We start from the raw sequence: 20,977 nt of genomic DNA, 5'->3' as shown, positions 1-20,977 counted from the left end.
GCTAAAAGTAGAAAAAAATCATTTTTCAAAATGAAGAACTGTTATTTTCCAGCTCCCAGGAGACTTTCCAACAATAAACAGCAAAAAGTAGAAGATGATTATGCTTTATGGAAGAGATAGCTATTTATAAAATATTTTAAACGATGTACCACAAACACCACTGGGCCCACCAGCACAACACAGACAGGGATACAAGCCAGTGTGGAGCTGGTGGCAATGCCCTAGGAATTCCGCAGAATTACTACAGTGAGTTTGAATCGCAGTTACATAGACCTAGGCATTAAATTAGCATCAGCTAAAGGCCTAAGAAAAGTCAGACTTAAACAACAGAAATTGATCAAGGAGCAAACACATGCATACCGTGACATTCAGAGTGGCTACTGTTGTTCATCAGAGCCCAGGTTGCTCTGACATCAAATCATTGCCTTGATGACCTCAGTGCGAGAGGACAAGACAAGTTAAAATCTCTAAAGGATAAGATCAGAAAAGCCTAACTATGACTTAGGCTATCAGGCAGTGACAGTTAACAGTTACCAAAACTGTTTCCTGTTTATGGCACAAAGTTGGGTAAAATAAGCTGTTCAGCCAGGACTATAATTTCTAAGCCCCACTGCACCTTAGCAATGCTGTAAGCCTGAGTTCTAGCCAATGGGATAGGAGAAGTGATGGATGCCACATCCAGACTCAGCTCATAGACCCTCCCAAACTTTCTCCACTACACTATCCTCCTCCAGCCACCAAACACAGATAATCATAGTGACCTTGGAAGCTAAATGCTGAAGACTGCAGAGCCTCGACCAGCCTGCATCCCTGAATGACTGGTACATCCCCTCCTTCCCACTCCCCCTTAAATGACTCAAGACATTTTACAGGTAAGAAATAAACATGGGCTGGGCGTGGTGGCTCACGCCAGTAATCCCAATACTTTGGGAGGCGGAGGCGGGTGGATCACCAGGTCAGGAGATCAAGACCATCCTGGCTAACACGGCGAAACCCTGTCTCTACTAAAAACACAAAAAATTAGCCAGGTATGGTGGCACGTGCCTGTAGTCCCAGCTACTTGGGAGGCTGAAGCAGGAGAATCGCTTGAACCCGGAAGGCAGAGGTTGCAGTGAGCCGAGATTGCACCACTGCACTCTGGCCTAGTGACAAAGTGAGACTCCGTCTCAAAAGAATAAAAATAAATAAATAAAAAAGGAAGAAACTTATATTGTGTGTAAGGCCTTATGCATTTTAGCACCTACTTAAAACAGTTAGCATTGCCCTCACTAATACAACTACCATTATCCTAACTAGTAAAGTTATAAATATTCATCGCATGAATATTGCTAGAGAAAGAGGGCACAGGAACTTGAAGCATGTTTTCTGTTCTGTTTTCTTTTCTACTTTTCCTACTCTGATGTGTACTGGGCATATATCAGAAATGGTTTTTGAGTACTGAATGAATGAATACCTGACCTGACTGATCTATGATAAATAATCTAACTTCTTTTTGCCTTCAGTACCTAAAGCCAAAATTAACATCACAATGTTTGCCACTTTATTGAAATGCAATGAGGATTAATAAAATATCTGAGATGCCATTCTGAGTTCCTTTGGGTAAGAAATACAATAAATTAGGTATAGAATAAGTACAATCAGTATAGTAAATTAAGTATAAGTACAGGATAAGTACAATGTGTACCCATTAAACACAAATCCAGTAGAAGTCAGGTTATATAAAATATAAAGTTATCTAGAATCCAATAATCTCAAATCACTACAGTAATATATACAAGTGAGAGTGAGTAGTATTATCTAGTATATTAATCCGGTAAAGTAACTTCACTCCTCCTTAACAGATGCCTTAATAACTAAGAAGAGTCATTAACTAATTACTCACAAATAATTTATTTTACAGAAATGTGAACCTCTGGTTTTATTGTTAGCTGGACATATGTAAATTGATGTGATCTTTCTGTTAAAGGTGATGGCACCTAACAAATACTGTTATGAGTGTTAGTCTGAGAGGGACAGGAAATTCAGTCCCCGATATATTTAAAAGACTCACCTAAAAGGAGGTACCACTGATAGGGTCTCCAGCTTTTTGTGCTGATTGTGAAAATGAGAAATATATTTCTAAGCATACTTTTTTTCTTTACTTTTAATTTAAGATATGGGGTCTCACTATGTCACCCAGACTGAGTGCAGTGGCTATTCACAGGCACAATTGCACATTTGATTAGCACAGGAGTTTTGACCTGCTCTGTTTCCACCCTGGGCTGCTTCACCCCTCTTTAGGAAACTTATAGCCCTCTGTTCCAGGGAAATCATCATGTTGACACCATACTTATTGGCATAGTGCAGTACAGCCCAGAATTCCTGGGCTCAAACAATACTCCCACCTCAGCCTCCAGAGTGGCTGGGGCTCCAGGCATGTGCCACCACACCCAGATGAAATTTTTTTTTTTTTTTTTTTTTTTTTTTGAGACGGAGTCTCGTTCTGTCGCCCAGGCTGGAGTGCAGTGGCCGGATCTCGGCTCACTGCAAGCTCCACCTCCCGGGTTCACGCCATTCTCCTGCCTCAGCCTCCCGAGTAGCTGGGACTACAGGCGCCCGCCACCGCGCCCGGCTAATTTTTTGTATTTTTAGTAGAGACGGGGTTTCACCGTGGTCTCAATCTCCTGACCTTGCGCCCGCCTCGGCCTCCCAAAGTGCTGGGATTACAGGCGTGAGCCACCGCGCCCGGCCGAAAATTATTTTGACTAATTTGATTTTACATTAATATCTGTTAAGGGTGACCTTACATTATATATGATCCAGGTCCCATAAAGGAAGACAAACACGCGATGGCTGTCTGAAGGCTTAAGTTAACCAGAATTGGTGGGTGAATTATTTTTCACCTGATGATCTGGACTGAAGGAAATGCCCACCACTGGAACTTCGGTTAAGTTTAACACCATGTCATTCAAGATGCATCCCTTCCATGTCTACAATCTCTTCACAACACTGCGATTCATTCATTCACAAAATACCTACTGAGCACCTGGGCTAGAAGCTGGAGATCCAAAAATGCCTAAGATACAGTCCTTGTTTTCACACAGCCATAGTCTAATTAAAAAAAATATATATATATAATACAGCTGTATTAGATATCTAAATGCATTCCAAGCTCTATCTTTGTGTCATTGACTATTATGAAATAGGAACTAAAAAGAAATATTCCATGTTTCACCATCTATGCTGCAAATATAATCTAAGTTTCTAAAGTTTATGAGTTCACCTCAACTATTTATTGTTCTATTTCAACCTAGCCAGCCAGCATAACACCATAGGCTTTTTTTGTGATGCAGAAATTTTAGATGCCCAAATTAAGAGGATTCCATCTCGAATTGACCAAAATTCTTGTCACTCTCAAAAATGAAAAAGCCTTATTTACATGACTTTTAGCCTTTAATTTGCCCACTCTACTACAGTGTTAGAAGCCCAATGTCTCCTTTTAGTTTTCCTTCACATATTCCTGCTTGGGCCAGAAAACATTAGTAGGGATATAGAGGTGATGTAGTAAGTGGTAGCCATTTGGCCAGGAAAACTTTGGAACAAAAATCTTGTAGTAGAGCCTTCTTTGGATAACACCTGTGCCCCCAGGGAAAATGGGGTATTATTATGAGCAGAAAAAAAAAATGCTATCCTACCACTTGGGAGTAATTGTTAGCAGGCAAATGATCATGTAATACACAGCAATTGTGGATTGTAAGGGCAAGATTCCAGACCATGATACAAGCCCACTTGTCTGCCCAAGGTTAATGGGGTAATATCCTTGCTTACTGCAGCTCAGAGTCAAATTAACTTTATAAACTCTGAGTATAGGTACTGTCTTTTGTCTATAGAAGTTAAGATTTAATATTCTGAAGGGGACCAGATGATTTAGTGTTTCATGGAGGGTTTGTCCCTCTTTACAACAGACTGCTAACACATCCCCCTTTCTAAGACACCCTTCTGAAAAAAATTCCAGACAGGTGAGACTCTTTGCCGACAGCCTTTTTTACTTTCTTTTGGGAAATCTGTCAGACACTATGTGAAGAGAATACCCAGACTGGTTACAGGTCTGCTTCACTGAGGACTACTGTGCATCATCCGGTTTAAAACAGCAGACTCCATGAGGCGGCCAGGGTTCCACAGTTTTTTGCTGAAGCTCTCTACAAGCTGCCAAAATGGCTTCCAATACTGTAAGAGGAAAGCTGTTTAAATGAGTTTGGTTTTATAGGGTAGGGAGGAAGAAGAATCAATCATGTATCAAAGAAGTGAATTGATTGATTGCACTTTTACTTTTCAATTAATCGTTTTGGCAGCCTGAAAGAGAAGGTCAGAAGATCTGTCCCCAGTTGAATGCTTTTGTTGTCAGAGTGAAGCATGCCACTTTCAATGACTGCTATGCCGTATTTAACATCTGGTTGCTTGGAAGCACAATGATTATTTCCTGGGAGTAGCAATTTTCAACTACTACTTTTGTATGATATTTACATAATATCCCTTGCTCTGTGGAGATACTGACTGAGACAACAGTGGTGCTCCAGGGTAAGTCTTAGACAGAAGCAGCTCCAGAGAAGCAGGTGCACTGACAGATTGCCACTGCCCTGAGATTCAGAAATGTTCCATGCTCATGTTCTCAGATCACCGCCTTCATGTTTACTGGTGAAAGCACCTGCTGTTGAAAAATGCTAAATCAGCAGCCCAAAGTTGTGGGCCCATTTCACACACTTACCAAAAACACTTCTAGGCCAGACTCTCACACCTGCAATCCTAACACTTTGGAAGGCCTAAGTGGGAAGTTTGCTTGAGCCCAGGAGAACCCCATCTCTACAAAAAATAAAAAATAAAATATCTGGGCATGGTAGCTTGTGCCTGTAGTCCTAGCTACTCAGGAGGCTGAGGTGGAAGGATGGCTTGAAGCCCAGGAGGTTGAGGCAGCAGTGAGCCATGATTACGCACTGCACTCCAGCCTGGGTGACGGAGCAAGACCCTGTCTAAAAAATAGAATAGAATAAAATAAAATAAATAAAATAAACACTTCTACTATGAGATATGTTAGCACTATAACATGAAATGTAAATCAAAAGATAGCCTGAGGAACCAAGCACTTGAACTGGTATTGGTACCAGATTTGCCATTCACAGATGGTAAATATCAGATTTTGATATTATAAGAAAATCTGCTATATCATCTCCCTGCTAGAGAGCTCAGGGGCTACTCATGAAGGCAGATATGTAGCACACACATGATTTTGCCACTGTCTGCTAAAAGTTAGTAATGCCACCTGGGCATGGTGAATTTGTTTGAGGACCCTTTCATTTTGGCTGCACATCCTTCAGGATCTGTCTAAACAACCTTAAACTCAGGAGCAATAATTAGTCAATCCAGGATGAAATTCAATTGTAATGATGGCTGCATAACTCTATAAACTTACTTTTAAAATACTGAATCGTACACTTACAATGGAAGAAACTTATTGTATGTAAAATAAGCCCCATAAACACTAACAACGTTTGTAATAAGCAATAAATATTGTTAAATAAACAAAATATAAATAGCCAATGTAATATATTCAGATATTTTGACAACTGGTTTGAGTTAACTTCATGCCCAGCACATAATATATTTATATTATGAATATATATGTCATTAATGTGGCCTCCTAATTTGTCATAAAAAATGAGTTGTCAATATCCAATTTGGGCCAGGCACGGTAGCTCACACCTGTAATCCCAGCACTTTGGAAGTCTGAGCCAGGTGGATCACTTGAGGTCAGGAGTTCGAGACCAGCCTGGCCAACATAGTGAAACCCCGTCTCTACTAAAAATACAAAAATTAGCCAGGCATGGTGGTGGATGCCTGCAATTCCAGCTACCCTGGAGGCGGAGACAGGAGAATCACTTGAACCCGGGAGGGGAGGTTGCAGTGAGCCAAGATTGCTCCACTGCGCTCCAGCCTGGGCGACACAGCCAGACTCCATCTCAAAAAAAAATATATATATATATACACACACACACACACACTCACATACACACACATATATACATATATACACACATATGCACATATATACACACATATACATATATACACATATATACATATATACACATATATACATATACATATATATCCTATTTGGTTTACGTATAATTAACTATTTTTAAACCAAGATAAACATTTGTTTGCTCTTATCTCCAACTAAACACAGAATACATTTTAAAACCAAAAATATATTTTAGATCTAGACAGTATATCAATAAGGACTAGTATTTCCTGATCAATCACTGGGAAATAATGAAAATAAGAATAACTTTATAAATGACCACAGAAAGAATGTCATAACCATACCCTTAAGAATAATTGTCTGATATTCTGAGAAAATTATATACACAAGTTTCTCTCATAGGAAGATAGTACTTAATACTTCAAGAATTAAATTCTTCATATGTTATATAGCTATTTTCCTATGGTTGGTGCCTTACATAGAGTGGGGTAAAAAGCCTTGATTCATTTTAGCATAACTACTAAATTTTTCACTAAAAGATAACTACCCTTCTTTCTTTAATGTAACTTCTATTTTCACTGGTTTGAATAATGACCATAAAACTTTAAATAGTGGGATACCTTACAAAAGCCAGTTATTATTCTTTCATGCTCTATGATCCTCGCCAGTGTATCTAAAACTGGTTCAGACTCAAAAGTAACTTCCCATAGAAAATTGCTGCTTTCCTTGAGGTTTAGGGAATGAATCTACTTTAAATACTATTTAATCTGTAATGTAAGGAAGCCACTCTATTTCTAGGGAATTAAAGGGAGACAAATGGTGAACATGTAGAACCCTCCACTTGTATCTAATTATTCTTTTTGTTATAATAAAAGCTCAAGAGAAATGCTTTCAAAGGCTTGAGATGACAAAATTATTTATTCCTACTATTTGCTATTATTCTTATATACTTAATTTTATGAACAATGGTCCCATAATTATTCTGAGGGAGGAGGATACCTGCTAATTTCCATAATTTCCAATTATTACTTGATCCTCACAGTAATTCTTTAAGCAAGGTATCCAGGTATATTATTATTATTTTTATTAATTATTAGAGACAGAGTCTGTATCACCCAGGCTGGAGTGCAGTGGTGTGATCATAGCTGCACTGTACCTCCTGAGTACAAATTATCCTCCTGCCTCAGCCTTCCAACTAGCTAGGACTGCAGATATGTGCCACTATACCCAGCTAAATTTTTTTCCTAAAGACAAGGTCTCACTACGTTGCCCAGGCCTGGTCCTGAACTCCTTGGCCTCAAGCAATCCTCCTTCCTTGGGCTACCAAAGTGCTGGGGTTACAGGTGTGAGCCACCACACCCAGCCTTAAGCAGGGCATATTATTATATCCTTTCAATAGTTTGAGAAACTGAATCTTAATGAGGTTAAATATCTTGGCCAAGTTTATTAGGCTAGTGAGTAGCAGGGACAGAATTCAAACCCAGGACTGATTCTAAAGTCAGAGTTAACTGCTTGCCAACCGAGTAAGAAAAGCTGCAAACCAAAGAATCTGACACAAAACTCTGGTCTGGGGGAAGCTTTCCAAAGGACAGAATCAGACCAACTAGAGTTTGTGTTGACTCTGAAGAATTGAGTTACCCTGAGGCCTACATGTAAATATTATGCCAGAAGATACTGGCTCGTGGGAAAAGCTGCCCCAAGGACTTACTGGAAGGAGTACTCTCCAGGGAGAAGACGTGGGTTTGCGAATTTCAGCCTAAGACAGAATCTGGACATGGCTAACAAAAGTTGTGACCTGTCACTTATGGAAAATTATAAATTGACGTTAGCTTCCAACCACTTTAGCTGCGTTGCTTTAATAAGACCATTATGATGCTCACAGATGGCCAGTTGCCTCACCGATCACCTCAAGTGCAAAGAGTGGCTCATACCGTTTGGAAAGGACAAAGACCAAGCTGAATAGTAAGTTTTGACTGGAAACTCCCTAAACATTTTCTAGGAGAGCTTTCTTCCTGCTGGCAGAAGAAAACAAATCTACTTGGTTATTATAAGATGTTTCATTTTCTTCTTTTACCCCAAAGAAAATATGCTTTCCTGAGAAATCTGAAATTATAAGGTGCTCTTTTAGATATTGCCACATAATTTACACTTCTGGCAAAGATTCTCCCCACAGCCACTTGGGATGCATTCTCATTCAGCACACTGGCACTCTGATGTACTTTTGATAAAGGTCTTATTCACTGGGATGGCCATGGTAACCCACTGTCCTTCGATTGTCCCAACTGGACTATTTGTTGAGTGGCTTGAATTGCTAAGTGATTGGATGACCCTGTTCCCCACAAAGCCTGTTAGGTGGAGATGAAGCACAGATGAGTTCATTTAAGGGCTCATCAAGCTCTGGCAAGGCTGGAGCTGGGTAGCTCTCCTTGCCTTGGCCAGGACCTCCAAAGCTTTCTGTTTCCACGTGGAAACTTGGCCAATCTTGTCAGCTCAGTGACAATGAAAAAAAAAATGAAACTTGGTTAATAGGATTATACGATTTGGGGAGTAGAATGTTGTTACATGTGATTTATTTTGAAAGCTGATTTCGCTCTAGCGAAAACAAGCTCAACCCATTACACCAGAGACTGTGGTGCCAAACACAATCATTTCCAGTTTGAAAGATGTGATTGCTTTTTAATGTGGAAATTTCACAAGGTTACAAAAAGGAAAAAAAATTAAACTGCTTTCATATAACAAAGTCACTTTGGTATATGGGTTGCAATGCACTGACAATGTCCAGACACCCTTACCACCTCTTACCACATCACAAGTCAGAAAGGTGGATCAGTTTGATTTACACCATTTCTTGGTTGTGTTTTTCTCATGTCTTTGAAATAGCCTAATAGTTTTTCACCAAAATAAATAGTAATATATGTTCAATATTGGAAGTATGCATGGTCAGACAAGGACAGGAGAGATGGAGGAGATAATCCAGGTAAAGAAACCTCCTCTGCAGGCCTGTGCCTGCATGTGTGTGTATGTGTATGTGTTTGAATTGTCCTCCACCAAAATGACCTAATTTGCTTTCTCAGGTTTGACCAGACCAGTAGCCTGTTTTTTAGTTGGTTCCAGTTTATACAACCTGGGTTCCCTAGGTTCTGTACCACCTTCTTCCTCCCCGATCCCATACCTTTGAGAGATTTTAATAGAAGTAAAGACCCATCAAAACAATTTTTAAAGTGATCATAAAATATGGCTGAGATTATCAAAATGATGACGGTTAGGTTTTTATTCTGCCATATTTCATCAGATCTTGAAACTCTTTGCTAATCTGTAATCCAGAGTGAAATTTTAGAAAAGAATCAGTGGCAGAAAGTGTTTCTACTGGTAAAATCACCAAATTGAGAAAGATTTAAAATGTAAACTGTTTTGAAGAGAATTGGATATTTTCATTTCTGCATCCTTAAATTAGGCCTTCATCCCTAGCTGTGGATGATGAGGCTTGGGGCTGAAGGGGAAATACAGCAATGACAGTGTAGCAGCATTTTCAGAACCTGGGATAAAATGACGTATACACCATGAAACCTTTTGTCCTTCCAGTAACTGTTTTGTTTCTTTGTTTGTTTGTTTGTTTTTTGTTTGTTTGCCTGTGCATTTTGAATACATGCCATCCTTTTCCTTTGTGACTGACGGGAAGAAAGCAGGTGAAGAAACTCTATGATTGCAGGGCTCCTTGCAAAAGCTTGGCCGACAAAATTAGTATTGCATCTGCTGGATCCAGCACAAAAGGACAGAAATCCAAGTATAATTAAAGGAACCAGGAAACTGGAAAGGAGAAATGTTTGCCTTCTTTAAGGTGAAATTTGAGGGAAATCAGTTGGGAATCAGAAAAATAAGCAAAACGAGATTAGAACATCCAGTTTTCAGTTTAAGCCATTCCTAGTTAGCCCCTGGGTGTTCATACTTACTCCACCATTCATTGAGCACTCAGACCAACCCAGAGCTCCTAGGTCACCCAATTCTATGTAGTGAGTATACATTTTCTTTCACTTTCCTTTTTAGATTCTTCCTTTTCTGTTCATTGTCACTTCAGTTATCATATTGGAGTATTGGCCCTGATTATTATACTTCTTAGCATCAATTCACAAAAGAAGACGGGCACTGTAAAATAGAATTTGGGATCATATGGATTGATGTCACTGGTGCCTAGAGAAAAGGCAACATTTATTGAGTGGCTACCTTGTTCCAAACATTGCATATACTTATCTCATTTAATCCTCACAAAAACTTGAGACAGATAGTATTATCACACTTTGTGTTGGGAGGAAATTGAGGTGCAGAAATTTTAATAGCCCACAGATTCATCTGATTCAAAGCCCCTGCTTGTCCCATTAGGCCGTTCTGCCTCCCAACTTCACTTGAAGTAGCAAAAGCCTATTGATTCTACTAGCTGAGGGATGGGCTTATTTAATGATACGAGCCTAGTTATTTCACCTTTTAAGATCTCAGAGCCCTTGATTATGTGACTTTGAGAGAAGAGTTTGGAGATCTTTAGATGAAAGGAAAGTGAAACATTCAGTAGTCAGTTAAATAATGATAAACTGCTATTGGCTATGTAGGTTGGTCCAGCAAGTAAGGTTTTGAGACCAATAATAATAAAAATATCATCTTATATTTATATTATGTACATAGGTCTTTGTGCTATTTCATATATATCTTCACATTTAATCCTTCAACAACCCTGTAACTAATCAAGACAGAGATTATTATCCCATTTGATAGGAGAAGAAACTATGAGTTAGAGAGGTTAAGCAATTTGTCTGTGATCACATGGATAAGTAAAAAAGAGTCTAAACCCAGCTCCACTTTTCTATCTCTTAAGCCAGTTCTCATTCCTCTATGGTAGAATGTGAGCTTCATATCCAACTTAGCACGGGTGTCCTAAGGAAACTTTGCCATCTCTATCATCCTTCTATTCTGCTGCTTATCATACTGTTTTTAAGTTATTGGGTCACTCACCTTCATATCCATCAACTTCAAGCTCCTTGAAATGAGGGACTTTTTTTCTTTCTTATTAAAAAAAAAAAAAATTTATTTAGGTTTCTAAATTGACCAGAGTGCAAATTCTTAAATCCTACCATTCAAAACTGACAGTTGCCAACATTTTGATATTTTTTTTCTGCCTTTCATCTCTGTGTTCTTAGTACCTAACATAATGCCTGGCACGGAGTGGATGTCTAATGAATGTTGGTTACATTTAACTGAGGGTTCCATAATTATGGGAATAAATTAGAAAATTGGTTATGTAATACAGAAATAATATTTGGTATTTATTTCTTTCATTCCTAAAGTAGTCATATGTGAGATGCTTCTGAAACATTTATCCATATTTTACTATTTTATGGTAAGATGACAATGGTAATCACAAGAAGGTTTTGAAAAATGACATCTCTTACTATGCGTTTCTTTAAAGGCGAACTATACATGCCCCTATGACAATATCCCCACAATGAATGCCATACTAGGTACGGATTGATGGTTTCTTCAGTTTTGTTTTGTTTTGTTTTTAATGATTCCTTCTTGAATTTCAGTGGTTGCTAAGACTGCACATCTACACGGGAATAGAAAACTACATGAAACCAGACTCTAAGCTCAGAGGGCAAGCATGCACACTGCACCAGAAATCATGCTATTCCAATCCAAATGAACTAAATCCTTCTGTAATGTGTGGTCAAGGAGTTAAGTTCTAAAGGAAAATGCAAATAACCTAAAGTGGAAACCATATACGTCTGCCTTCTTCAGTCTTTAAGCCTGTGACAGAACTCTGTGGAGAAAGGTGGCAGCAAAGCATCTTAATGTTTTCTTAATACTTCACCAAGTGATGATAGTCTCACCAAGTGCTTCGAAGGAACTAGACAGTAAGGGCCAAAGTTTGGGTTTGGAAAAGAGAGGAAGGAAACTGACTCTGTGGTTTGTTATGAGATCCTGGGAGGAGCTTTGAGTGTTACAAAGAATCTTTCCTCTTCTAACCTATCCAACCTCCTCCTACTCCCTCATGGGTTTCCTTCTTTTTTCATAGAAGCTTGGCAGGCTGGTTAAGAAAGGATAACGGGAGAAAATGACCCCTCGGCTCAGGTCTCCTTTGGCTTGTGACTATGGGCCCAATAGTAGATTGTGAGACTAGAAGGTCTTTTTCATTGAGTCTGTCTTACTGAGAGGAAAAACTGCTTTGTGTGATGACTTTATGGCAAATACTGGCAACAGCTCTGCCCTGCATACTGAAAGAGAGACATTTCTGACCGCAGCTCATGAACCACACTTATTTACTCTGGCACATGCCCACTATTTGTTCATAGGCTTTCTGTCTCTACTAAATGCGTTCCAATTTTGGAGGCTAAATCATTGCCAGTAGTTTCCAGGACATTCCGCTAGGCTAAGCAAAATTGCCCTAAGCGGTAGTCAGAAACCACTGGAGTAGTATTGTAAATACAGACTATTTGCAGAAAATGAAAGATACCGAACATCTTATCTTTTTTGTGCTGCAGAAATCCATGAGTTGTATTTTGCAGAAAGCCGTGCAAGGCACTAGCAAGAAACAAAAGGAGGGTACGAGGGCTTTCATCCCCACTAGAGCTCAGAAATTATGCTTGAAACCACTTTGAAAGTTGGGCACAGCCTAAAACAGTTCTAAGTGCATACTATGGCCATGTTCAGGAGGCATGCTAGAGATTAGGTACAGCCTAACCAATAGTAGCTTTTTGCTCAGTGTGGATTTTTAAATGATCTGAAAACAGTGGAGCAATGATAAGAAGAAAATAAATGGTGGTCCTCGTGGGTGTCTTTATAACCATTTCTGTATTCAGTGATAGCTGTCCCCTCCCAATGTCAGTCATCACCTTAGACCTAAATGATGGCTTAATGGGTCATGTTGAACCACGCTGAGTTTGAGATCTAGGATAATTGAGAAATTCTCCATTTGTAATAAAACCTCCCACCACTATTGAGCTGTGTATTCCATATCTTGCCTCAGGCAGGGACTAAGAAAAGGAGATAGTACATGATATTGCTTCCCTGTACATAGCTCTTTCACATGTTTCCTATTAAATTTGTTTCTAACCAAGCAGAGATTTTATTTACACATTGGCTTTAATAATAAATAACTGTGTTCCTTTTAAAGTCAGCAACTTTGATGTCAACTCACCAATATGATCATATTTGTGTTTGGAAAAGGAAAGGAAGTTCACTCTGAAAGCAAATGATCTATTGAAAGGAATAATTTTCTTTGGAGGTGGCTAAGCAGATTCTTGCAAGTACTTACATATTGCATAATACCTCCTGAGACTTATTGAAATAAATCTTCTTCATCCTAAGGGCAAAGCAAAATTAAGTTGAAATAAGCCATAATTAAAACTCCATGCACTGGGTTAAGAGGGAGAAGGAAGCCTATACATATCTCTATCCATGTGTATTCTGTTAACATTTCAGACATTTTAACTTTGGGTAGTGGACAGCATAAAGGGGAACTAGGTAGGAACAAGGCCACCACATCAAACTGATAGTGGGGTAGAAGAAACATTTGACACCTCCCGCCTTCTCTGCCCTCTGTCTGTGTTTAATTTTGCTAAATCATTCCCGTATGGAGATTGTATATTTTAATTTGCCTCTCCAAGCAACACAGAGGTACGGTGTCAGGAAGCCTGATCTCAGAGGCAGGCAAAGAGATGCAAAAGCTCTAAAGACCCCAAGACCCAAGAAAGACAGAAAAGGAACAGGGCGGGGTTGTGCCTAAAATCGCATGAGCCTAAAATTGGCATATGGAGTAACTGGGAAGATGGCACTGGGAGATGTAACATTCTCTCATGGTTAATTTAGGACTTTATGTGTGTTTATGTTTTTAAAAGTTAATATCCCTTTGAAAGTTCTAAAGATGACTTCCTGGGAAATATAAACTTCCCTGAAGTTTTACTAGAGAAGACATTCCATAGCAACCAACTTCAAAGTGACCTAGATTTGTCCATCAGAGATATAAAGGTAATAGAAAATGAGGGAAAACTGAAATGTGACAAAAACCAAAATGTGTGTTGCTTATGTGACCATGCATTGAAACATCGTGACATGATGGCCCATATCAATAGTGTGTTTAAGAGAAAAAAAATATCACCCTGTCTACATATCCTAACACAGCTCCCAAATAAATCACTTAGATGTGTTTGGGGATAACTTTGAATTCACATGTTCTAGGTATTTTATGCATACATGTTCTATATATGTATAATATATACAGGTTTTATGCATACATGTTCTATATATGTATAAATAGAAAATGGACATGATAATAGTTTCTACCTATAGAGTAAATATGAGGCCCAAACGAGAACAAAGGAAATAACGTGCTAAGCATGGGACTTGGGACAAACTTGCTACTCAAAAATTATCATAATTATTATCTAGAAATCTTACATGATGTGAGAATTTCTTTAATGTGGTGCATTAATGAAAACTAATGGCTTCCTCCCCAGAAAATAATAGCCTTGACCCTAATTTATAATTATTTTGTTTATTTCTCATATATATTTTCCCCTGCTCAGGTTTATTGAGAACACTATGAATTTAGCCTCATTGCAGCATTGCTCACCAACTGTAATAATCCCCTAACAGTATTAGCACTATGGTTTTCATGAAAAGAAACAGCAAAGATGGTCTGGGCTCACACACACAGATCTGCATTGCAAATCTGAATGGAAAAAAAAAAGCCCTTCTGAATGGCATTTCTTCATGTTTTAGTCAATATCACCACTTAAAAAGATGATTAAACTACCTATTTATGCTTTTTGCCAATAAAGAAGATGCTGATTATAACAGTTCTGTAACCTCATCACTTTCCTACAAAAATCCTTGCTTAGTTGCATGTGTCTAGTAGCAATGCCATTCTTCCTTAAAATTTAACAATTATGACTCTAGGTTGTTTTGTTTAAGCATCTTTCCATATTATTATTTAGTAGTTATAGGAGCAGTAGAGTAGTCAGCTCAAATGAGAGAACAATTAGTAATTGAAGACCAGAGATTTGTGCAGTGGGTGTGTGTATGTGCATGTGTCCACATGTGTATGCTTAGATGGCACTGGAAATTTTATGCCCTGATGCATTTATGCATGTGAAAGGCATACATTTACATACAGAAACCACATAATTATTAAGAATCAACAATGGTTCTCTTGATTTGCACTGGAAATCCTGTAAGTCACATGGGAAGTTTTCCTAAGAGTTTAAGGTTAAATCAGAGTCCTGTCTAGTCAATAACTCAATGAATATGTTCTGGCTAGGCTATGAAGATATTCAAAAAATATTGGATTAGTAGAGCAAAAATGAAACATAAACAGTGTAAAATCAAAACTGCTGTGGGCATTTTTTTAAAGTTCTTTGGCTTGAGTCGTTATGTAATCAGAAATAAAGCATTGTTGCTGTTTTCTAAGGGACAGTCGGAGAGCAGAGTGCAGACTGCATCAGCAACACATCAACACTTAAAAGAAAACAGGCACGGATTGTGAGATTACATATTACCAGTATGAATCAGCTGCACATACTTCTGAATCATTTGCCTTTCTGATCTTTTAGGAATAAGCTGTAGTCAAACCATGGTCTGAGGCCAGGAGTGCCTGGGTGAGAGTGCCTATACACTATATACACTATGCACCCTCACCCAGGCACTCCTGGCCTCAGCCCATGGCGCCAACCCCCCGGGAGGAGAAAGGTACGTACAGTCCCTAGTCCTCCTGTTGACCAAGCCGTCAGGCACATTCTCAGGCTGTCTTGCTCCTTGACAGCACCTCCTCTGTCAGCTGTGATGACACCTGGCTATGCAAAACAGATACTCCAGCTCTCCCAAACTCCACAGCTGGGCCTCCCTTACTCAGAACAGGTAGTTGTCTATGTGCATGATTTTGAGGGTGCTTTAAAAATGTTCTTGCCCTCAAAGTATTACTCCCACCGGTTTGAAACATAGGTCCTGGAATTTCACCATTGAAAAATTCACAGCTTTGAGTTAAAATACTGCTGTTATAGAGGCCATTCGTGAAGTGTAAAGCCCCTACCCTCCACCCCTGCATTAGGAGAAACAATGTATTAAATTGTTTTTACCTTTTCTGCTCTTGTTCTAATTAGATTATAGGATCACTTCCTCTTCTCTTGGAAGGCAGAAATAAATATCCAATGGGAAGAGGGCATGATACAGGTAGACTCTGATAAGAAATCTGGCGAACATGAGAAGTGGACAAGGTCCATAGCATATCAGTTCAGGTAAGGGCCACAACAAAGGGACTCTGGGTAACCAGATTACAAAATCATACCTCTGGGTTGGTTAAGTAACTGGGGAAAGGGGAAGAGTGGGAGAAGGAGTAGGAAAGAAGAAGAACACTTCCAAAATAGGTAAATGTTGCCAAAGAGCCACTTCCCAGCATTTCTTAAGGCTGGCCCTGCTAGGGGGTAAACCTTCCAGCAAAATACATCCTAAAAAATGTCACCTTTCCCCATTGAACACATATCCCACCCCCACTCTCTCCTGTGCCTAGTTCCCGTTCAGAAGGCTTACAGTTGCTGTGGCAGCCTCTAAGTTTTTCCATGAACCACTCATGGAACAAAAGTATTTACGGAACCTAGAGTTCGTCACCCAAATAATCATATGACAGATTTCCCAATTCTGACACCTAAGCCCTGGCCTTGGCACCTCAATAAATCCCTGTCATGTTGTTAGCTGGAAGACAGTGAGTAAGTCTCTTGAGAATTACAGAGATGTGCACAGGGTACTCAGAGTACCCCTGCCAAAAGAAGATGCAGTGCATTGTGGGTAGTTCTTGTCCCGTCATTAGGAATAGGTCATTATTTTTAATCAGGGAATACATTTTTCTATCTTACGAAATCTTCACCTTCTTTTGGTAGGCCTTTAGTTTTTAAGAAAGCTGCATATATTTTTAATATATAATATATATTACCTATTAAGATGATCCCGGTACAATTGGTTTCCTGGAAGACTAGAAACCTGGTCTATCACGCCACCCTCTCCAACCACCTGATGCCATTACTTCCAAGTCATGGAAGTTCCCTATGCACTCGAGAACTGCAGGGTTCTTTGGGCAATTTCTCAGGCTGTGTTTTATAAACAGGCCCAGAAACTCCTGGAAAAGGAGCTGTCTCAACTCATATGAAAGAGGCCTCTCCAGAGTTTGTTATATATCTCCTAGGAGAGACAGGGGAGGTAGGGTGAAGGGAGTAGAGTTGATGCCTAAGATAGGAAAAGGCATAATTATTCCAAGAAATTTCCTTTAGCTATTCAACCCAGTTCCCTAGGTTAAGAAGGGATTTAGGAGTCCAGTTTTCCTGATATCTTCTTAGTATTAATAAAAGCATGGAATTTGTTTAAATGAACACTAGACGAGTATCATTGATATTTCAGCATCTGTCAGTGTCTTATAATGAAGCTATGTATACCAATAATAATTTTTAATGTACTTTAACTAGAGAAGGAGGAGAAAGAGGGAGAAGAAGAAAAACACACTGAAGACACTCTGTTTCATTCAATTTAATTTTTCAAGCAAGCTACAAACAAGGATAAAGTCATTGTGCATCTATTATCTCAAACATTCATAATGTTTTACTAAGTATGTTATTTATTCTCACTGAAACTGTTTCAGGAAGGCAAAAACCAGCAGAATTATCTATAGTTCACAGATGAGTTATAAAATAATTAGATAAAAACAATTTAGTTTCCTCACTAGTTGTTTTGTCTTCATAATTCCACATTATTTAAAATGCTTTTCTTTTTACATTGAGTTGATTGGGTGCTTCAGTACAATAAGGACACAGCCTTAGATGAAAAAAAATAGTGGTCAATTTTCCAAAATTAAATAATGAAAAAAATGGTAGTACTGCTACTACCATCAGCCAAGAATATAGTTGTAGAAATATCATATCAGAAATGTCATTCTATTCATCAACTCAAGAAAACCTTTTCTTGTGAACCATAAAGACTAAATAGTTTTAACAGAGATTATGTCTAAGAAGGTCACCCAAACTCACCTTTCAATTACTCATTCGCTAGTAGTAACTTTAGAGACATTAAGTATCTTAGGCCACAAATACATATGTTACATTGAAATTGAGTACATTTGAGTTTTCTATTCTCTGGGCTAAAATTAGTAGTCAATCACAGACTCTTTCTACAAGATAATGTTACCAAGGAAAAAATGTCTCTTCAAGTTTCTTGTGGATTAGATAGATGAAATTCTCCCTACACAAGGCTAGTGTCTCTGAACAATTTTGATCCTGACCCAGCAAAAACAATCTCTACATTTGGTCTTGGGAATCTGAGAAGGAAAACTAAAACAAGTGGTCATTACTGAAGGGGGTTTCAATAATTACTTTAATGGGAGAGAGCGATTTTATGTGAAGGTCTTTGTGACAACTCAGGAAGAAACAATCAAAAGAAAAACTGTTTTCACAGCTTGTGACAAACCAATACCAATAAATAAGAACGGCACCTTGATTGTTTATCCCAGGGACCCTAATACTTAGGTTGACCATATAATTTATCTTCCAAACCAAGATTCATCAGACAGTGAACGGGGCTGCAATTAATAATTATGCTGGAACAACAGATGTAAACCAGGACAGTTCAGGCACACAAGGCTTACAGTTACCTTAGTAATACTGGAAAGGGGGATTGATTATGGAAGAACACTGAGATAGGGCAGGTTTCTAATTAATGTTGAATATGAAGGGACATCCATAAGGATTTTAATACACACTCATTTTAACAATAGCAGTTAGTGACGTCCCAGTTATGTCCTCTTTTTACTGATGATGAAATTGATGAGCCTTATCTTGTCAAGTCGTAGATTATCTTATATCTCAGGCATATTGGAAGGGACATGGGTTCTTTTTTTAGCCCTGGAGACCAGTTATTAGCACATAATCATGCCCTTATGACCTGAACATAAATGCCCATTCCTTAGAGAATAACCTACTTACCTGGAAGAAAGGAGTTTTCAATCGATCTTTCAGAACTTACAATGTCTAAAAAGTGATGTTCATCACGGATTATCTTGGGGGAATAAGAGACCATTGTTAGGATGGAGCTTGGCACATGCACATAGTAGGTACACAATAAATGTGTGTTGAATTTTTTTTTTTTTTTTTTTTTTTTTTTTTGAGACAGAGTCTCGCTCTGTCGCCCAGGCTGGAGTGCAGTGGCGCCATCTCGGCTCACTGCAAGCTCCGCCTCCCGGGTTTAGGCCATTCTCCTGCCTCAGCCTTCCCGAGTAGCTGGGACTACAGGCGCCCGCCACCTCGCCCAGCTAGTTTTTTTGTATTTTTTAGTAGAGACGGGGTTTCACCATGTTAGCCAGGATGGTCTCGATCTCCTGACCTCGTGATCCGCCCGTCTCGGTCTCCCAAAGTGCTGGGATTACAGGCTTGAGCCACCGCGCCCGGCCGTGTGTTGAATTTTTAAAAATGACAGAGACTTAGCAGAATAAATAATTTTAAAAGAAATCATATATTTGTTTTATTCAACTTTTCTTTAACAGTTGAATATAAGAGAGAAAATATACATTAGAGTCAACAAATTGCCTGTCTGTAGAAATCACAATAAACAAACTGCTATACAGGACTTACAGAAGAGATAGTATCTCTTGGTAGAACTACAAGCTTAAAAGATGAAACAGCCTTTCTTTTCTTTTGATTTATTTGTTATTATGAAAAACAGGATTAAGCATATTTAATTGAAGTATTCTATCCCTTCCTCGATAGGACCATCATCTTGGAGAAGGAATTTGATGTTGGTGTTTTAGAAAGTTCACCAATGATTTGGCCATAAAATAAGAGATGGAGGAGTTCCTGAAAGCATGTGTAGAAAGACTTACAGAAGAAATAAGAAACTGAAGTCAAGGAAACAGGAAATAGTAAAAAGAAAGGATATGAAAGATGTTACATTTAGGGGAAGCTGGGTGAAGAATAGATGAAACTTCTACATACTCTTTTTGCAAGTACTTGTGAGTCTACAATCATTTCAAAATAAAAACTTACAACAATTTTTTTAAAAGACATGAGAAAATTGAGATGGAGAAACAAACTGTCTTAAGAGCAATTCCATTGTAGTTTGAATAGGCTAAAGGAAGCTTTAGTGAACTTCTCACCATTCTTTATTCGACATTCAGGGAATATCTTTTGAGCACTTTCTTTGTAACCATCATTCTTCTAAATATTAAAGATGTAGTAAACAAAAAATTTTTGTTCTTATGGCTCTTATATTCCAGTGCATATTTACAATAGATAACTAATAGATATATAATGTGTCATATGATGGCAAAAATAAGGCAGGGTAAAGGGGTACAGTGAAATGGGTGAATGCTATTCGAGACAGGATATTCATGGAAGGTTTCTGATAAGGTGACATTTGAGCTGAATGAAGGGAGAGAACTGAGCCATGTGAATACTTGAGAAAAGACCATTCCAGACCTATAGCAAATATAAAGGCCCTGAGGTAGGAGCACGCCTGATATGTTCAAAAAGCAGCAAGGAAGTCAAGGTGGCATGAAAACAGTGACAGTGAGGAGGAGAGAATGGGGGGTGACCAGAGACATAAGAGTGAATACAGGAAGCATATAGGCCTTGAAGGCTCTGGTAAAGACTTTGGATTTTACTCTGAGTAAGATGAGAGCCATTGGAAGGTTTTGAGTAAGACAATGGCATAACCTGATTTGTACTACTTTTTTTTTTTTTTTTTTTTTTTTTTTTTGAGACGTAGTCTCGCTCTGTCACCCAGGCTGGAGCACTGTGGTGTGATCTTGGCTCACTGCAAGCTCCGCCTCCTGGGTTCACGCCATTCTCCTGCCTCAGCCTCCCAAGTAGCTGGGACTACAGGAAACCGCCACCACGCCCGGCAAATTTTTGTGTGTGTGTGTGTTTTTAGTAGAGATGGGGT

General features: G+C 38.8%; 1 long non-coding RNA gene across 1 annotated transcript; it reads left to right on the top strand.

The window, feature by feature from the left end:
• Positions 1 to 7,913: 7,913 nt before the first annotated feature.
• LOC108513528 (uncharacterized) lies at positions 7,914 to 19,985 on the top strand. The gene is made up of 3 exons (XR_001880927.1): positions 7,914 to 7,981; positions 16,162 to 16,296; positions 19,804 to 19,985. It is a non-coding gene; the product is annotated as an uncharacterized LOC108513528 (long non-coding RNA).
• The last annotated feature ends 992 nt before the right edge of the window (positions 19,986 to 20,977 follow it).

The sequence above is a fragment of the Rhinopithecus bieti genome, unplaced genomic scaffold, assembly GCF_001698545.2.
Source record: "Rhinopithecus bieti isolate Rb0 unplaced genomic scaffold, ASM169854v2 scaffold_31127, whole genome shotgun sequence".
NCBI lineage: Eukaryota > Metazoa > Chordata > Mammalia > Primates > Cercopithecidae > Rhinopithecus > Rhinopithecus bieti.
This window is presented reverse-complemented; position numbering and strand designations above follow the sequence as displayed.